This window comes from Equus asinus, chromosome 2, assembly GCF_041296235.1.
Source record: "Equus asinus isolate D_3611 breed Donkey chromosome 2, EquAss-T2T_v2, whole genome shotgun sequence".
NCBI classification, from domain to species: Eukaryota; Metazoa; Chordata; class Mammalia; order Perissodactyla; family Equidae; genus Equus; species Equus asinus.
In genome coordinates this window covers 156,830,374-156,835,654 of record NC_091791.1, presented here as the reverse complement: position 1 = coordinate 156,835,654, position 5,281 = coordinate 156,830,374, and the positions used below count along the sequence as shown (strand labels likewise).

The 5,281-nt window shown below is 43.6% G+C and overlaps 1 protein-coding gene across 3 annotated transcripts in view; it reads right to left on the bottom strand.

Annotated features, from left to right (window-relative positions):
• RASGRP1 (RAS guanyl releasing protein 1) overlaps nt 1-5,281 on the bottom strand; it is a 76,175-nt gene that overhangs the window by 28,646 nt on the left and 42,248 nt on the right. Inside the window, exon 1 of one of the 3 annotated variants that reach the window (XM_044765182.2) lies at nt 88-5,279. The exons of the other annotated variants lie outside the window; for them this stretch is intronic. The gene's annotated coding sequence lies outside the window, so the exon portion shown is untranslated. Of the gene's footprint in view, nt 1-87; nt 5,280-5,281 lie in introns of those variants that run through there. 3 annotated transcript variants of the gene reach the window in all.

The following is a 5,281-nucleotide window of genomic DNA, read 5'->3' as shown; positions in this document are numbered from 1 at the left end:
ATTGACCTTATAATTTGTGATGGCAAGTCAGAAAAAGCCACATGAATAATCCAAAATGCAATCGGAGGTCAAGTGAAGGATCCGTACCGTTTGGAATATTCCACGAGAATGGTGCCGTCCTAAGAATATGAAAACATAGCGAGATTCCATCAAGTTTGCATGTCTTTAGAAATATATGGGAAGAATATTCATTTATTTTATAAGCCAAAGAAATGCAAGATCCAATCCAGTGAGGACCCTGGGTGGGTCCTACCGTCTTCTGTCAACAGACTGAGCAATCAGGCTATGTGGGCTGTGTTCCCCGTAGGACAATATGTCCTCTTTCTCTTCTAAAAACTGTGCCATAACTGCAATCTAGGGTTCAGTGAATTTCACAGCAGGACCCCTGAGAGGAATCCCGTGAGCCAGCTGGCAGAGACCTCAATTAACGGGGACGGGAACGGCCTTCCTTCAGTGGGAATGGGTAGTCTAACCTCTGGAAAATTTAGAGTTAAATATAGAAAAGTAAAAGCCCAAGTCATGGTACTGATATTTTTCATTAGGAAAGAATCTGTGTGTCCTGAGATTCTATATGTCGATGATGTTCAAGAGCATATTAGAATGATAGCCTTGAAACTTCAATTTGGAATATATAATTAAGTGCCTTAGACTTGTGGTTTTAAATTTAAATCTTATTAAGTTTATGCATAGCTCTGGAACATCTAAAATAATGTTAGCTTTACTGTTCATCACTCTAATCTGCTAGAGTTATAAAAGCTATTTAGAATTCAGGAAGGCATCTGAAGTATTTTAAAATAATCTAAAATGTAAAATTCATAATTGTAGTTTAAAACCATTGGAAGTATTTAATTAATTAGTCTTATTCAAGTTAACCAAACATTTTTCAAGGCCCCTTAAAAACGCTTGGTGAAACATGTTAGACTTAGAGAAAGAATAAGATTTGCAAACTAACTTGAGCCCCTAAAGAAGAACTATGGTTGTAAAATTTGTACTTTTAATGACATGACTTTAATTTGAAAAACTACATTTTAATAGATTTACTGCCTATAAAATCTGTCCTTGAAAACACCAAAACAAACACACAAAACCACACACACATCAATAAGGGTAATCAAAACAGAAATAAGCCCAGGCAACTGGCACATTTCACGAAGGCAAAGTTCTGATGCCTGCCTTTCTTGGGCCTGAAAGGTAAGAGAATAAGATGACTCTACGTTCTTCATGCCACGTGGCTAAGGAAATGCATCCCTTCGATGCAAAGAGATTCAGTCATAAGGCACGTTCCAGATAAACACGTCTCAGATCCTGTGTTTTCATCATTTGATCTACCTGTTGAAATCTGTATTCTTCTTTCTAACAAGGAAGGCACAAAAAGCACACTCCTCTTGAAAACAACTAAGTGGACCTGTAAAGGTGCCTTTCCCCGTGGAGTTGCTCTTTCTCCTGGGCACTCCTAATCCTTCTCTTCATGTGTCCATCTGGCTGGCGGTGCCCGGTGGCTGTGCGTGGGACAGTATCTGTGTGAACCCAGTCAGTCTGCATCCCAGAGCTGAGCCTGTGGGCGCATGCAGGTCACCACGCAGAAAGAGCCTCCCAAGGTCCTTAGAGCCCCTCCCCCACAGCAAAGGCAGCCCCGAAGGGAGGCAGGGCACCCCTTTCTCTGCAGAGGGAACAGATGCCCAGCACGTGCAGGCCAGTAATCAGAGGCTCAGGCCACCGACGGACCAGGGGGCGACGTCAACTGTTTGCTGGAAGCTTCATGCTCCACACCTTTTCCTTCTCTTCACAGCCAGGACTGTGACGAGGAATCACCAGGATGGCTCTGACCGTACTTCAGGCATCTCAGCTAGTCAAAGCATGTTTTTAAATGTCTCTCTCTCTTTAGCAATGGAAAAACAGGAAACCATCTGAGCTTATTTAACTAACAATTCTATTACTTCCACGCCAGAGAACAGGGACATTATGTGTGAAGAAAAAATTGTTTTGCCTTCAATGTTTAACCTGGGTTTCAATGACAGGGAGTTTTATTTCATATTCCCTTCTTAGAATCCCTTCCCCCCTCCCAGACCTGAGCAAAACGCAGATTTCCCACCTAAAAGTCCTGATATATATGGAAAGAGTGTCCTAATGTTTTGCACCCACAGTAACACTTTCCTTGTATCCTAACGTGAAATGGCCATTAAGCTAAGTTCTAGAGAAATAAAGATAGATAAGCCTTGGTTCCCACTGTTGAAGGACACACAGCCTACCAGGCAAGATGTCATGTAAATAGGTAAGTTACAATATGGTGTATGTATTTTTAAATATATGTTAAAAATACATTTATATCTTTTTTTAAAGCAACTTGTCATGTAATTAATTTCAGTACCCCTTCAACCTTCCAGATTGCTAACACAATTCAAACTGCAGCAACTGGACACAACGGTTCTGTGGTTTACTTGAAACAGTCATCTAAAAAGACCAGAGTACATACAGATTACATTGCAAAACTTACACCTGAAGTCTAGGCAGATCCATTTTTTTTAGCTAACACAATAAAAACACTTCCCACTTTCTGCAAGCATTGATGAAAAGCTTTTCAAGGCAGATTACATTCAGGCCAGAGATATAAGAAAGACAGTTTGACTTAAGCAATACAAAACTAAGTCATAAGAATTAAATAGATTTTCCATCAATAATACTATGTTAAAACACTACAGTCATGCATTGCTTAATGACAGGGATACATTCTGAGAAAGGTGTCATCAGACAATTTCATGTGTGGACGTCATAGAGCGTACTTACACAAACCTAGATGGGATAGCCTACCACACACCTAGGCTATATGGTACTAATCACATGGGAGCATCATCGTATATAAGGTCCGTCTTGACTGAAAAGTTATGTGGCACATGACTGTAGATGTATTTTTAAAAGTCAAGGGAGGGCTGGAAATGTCAGCAAAGACTTCACAGATGGGTCTTGAAAGAGCTTGCTAGGTAAAGAGGGAGAAAGAGGCATTCCAGGCACAGGAATTGTAAGAGGCCCCATTCTGCCTGGTGGGTGGAGCAGTTCAGTGTGGAGGGGGAAGGGGTTTCTGAGAGAGCTGCAGGATGAAGCAGAAGGGATACACTGGGGTCAGACTGTGGAGGGCCTTTTCCTGGCAACTGAGGAGTCTGACATTACCCCTGTCGTTTGCAGAGGCTCTGAAGCAATGGCCTATGTGATTTGCTTCTTAGGAAAGTAACTTCAGCGGTAGATAAGGAACGGGACGGGGAGGCCTCGTAGATGAGAAGACCAGTACAGGATAGAGGCCTAGGAGAGAGGCAATGAGGGCCCAAACTAAGGCAGAGGCGTGAGAATCGAGAGAAGAGACCAGAGAAGAGTCACTTCTGAAGCAGAAACCCTGGACTGGGGAATGGACTCTGTGGGAGATGAAAGGTAGCAAGGAGCCAGGAGTGCTTCTGATGTTTCTGGTTTAGGCAATTGGCCGGGTAATGACACCGTTAACTGAAACTGAAAATGAAAATACAGGTGTCAAAGCAGAATTAATGGGTAGTAATTGGGGATGGGAGTAGGGATGAGTTAAGTTTTGAACATATTAAGATTAAAGTGTCTACAGGACAAACTAGTACAAACATTAAAATAAAAATGGTTTGGGTTAGAGAAATACAGCCTTGAAAGTCATAAGCACAGAGGAACGGTGGTGGAAATCACCCAGGGAAGGAAGCAGAGTGAGAAGAAAACCAGGATGTCCTCTCTGGGTTTAAGAGGTGCTCGAGGAGAGGCTAGATAGAAAGCTGGAAGAGGAAGAGCCCAGGAGGAAGGAGAGCCAGGCGTGTCTGGGAGCCCTGGAGGGAGAGTTCGGAGAGGCAGGGGATTGTCAACAATGCCCACTGTAAACCAGGATGGAAAAAAGCCACTGGGCTTAGCAACTGGGAGGTCACTGGTGACATCAGAGGAAAGTCTGAGTACAGTGGTGGGGGCCACAATTGAGTGAAGGAGCGAGTAGGAGTTGAGAGATCGGAGATAGTGAGGGCAGACTATTTTAAGAAGTCTGCACATCAGATTTCTAACCCTAACAATGGAATGAAGGGGAGGCAGGCTTGAGAGTTTATTTTTAGGTTGGAGAGACTTCACTGTGTTTTAGGTTGAGGGGCAGGTCATTGAAGAGACAGACTTTAAAAGTATAGCAAGAGAGGAGATAACTGACGGGGTAGGAGTCTGTGAGAAGTGGGAGGGGGGCTGGGAAGGGGAGAGGGGTCCATCCTGCTGTATGGGCAGGTGGCAGGCGGTGCACCAAGGGCGGGTGCCCCAGGGACAACTTAGTCCTCAGACCAACAAACGATTTGTTCAGTAAGGAGCATTTAATCATTGACATTGTTTGGAATGGTTGGGACATGGAGTTAACAAAAAGTAGACCAACTCTGAGTTGGTTTTATTATGGTCTTAAAATTCTCTGCACACCAGTCACCACTTCTACCTGCATCTCTTATCACGTGGACCCCTCTCAATGCTCTGCCCTTGGAATGCACTGGGAACACCTCTTTTAATACAAGAGGGAAAATTTCATTAAGTAGGTTTAGTGAAGAGATTCAGTCCTGGTGGCTTCTATTTTTTTCTGTGTGCCAAAAGATGAAAGGGAGGGGTCAGGAGAGTGGTGAAGGATTAGAGAATCCACGAACCATGACTCAGTGCCAGGGACCTGAGCTTTGGGCGCTAAACAGGCTCACCCCACCTACAGTCCTTTCTTGTCAGGGACCACAGCTTACAGTGTCATCAGCAAGAGGGAGAAGGCGGGCACTTTCTCCACCCTACTCAATTCACACCCCTGAGAAGGTTAACCTTCAACAGGCTTTGCTTGGCGCATAGCCAGTGCCTCTGCCTGAAGCAAAAAGGCCCCAGCAGACTCTCCAGATGCCAGGGCATCAGGAAGCTTTCTTTAGGACCTGGAGAAGGTAAAAAAATTGGACAGAAAAGCCAGAATGCAGTCTATCATGTGAGTCAACGCTTGCACACCTGTCAATCCGCAGAGGATGAAAATGAATTTTGATTAATCTACAGGACAAGTATTTTTTACTAGCAAGAGATACCAAAGAAGACTGTGTTTACATGTTGATTTCTCTGACCACTTCCCAGAGTAATCAGCATCAATCATATCGCCCCACCCAACAGAAAATACACAGACACATGTATGGACACACACACACAAACACACACACAAACCCTATACCTCTGAAAGGACACATGAACCCATTTACCACTCAGGGTTCTTCCAAACCAATCAAAATGAAAAGCATAC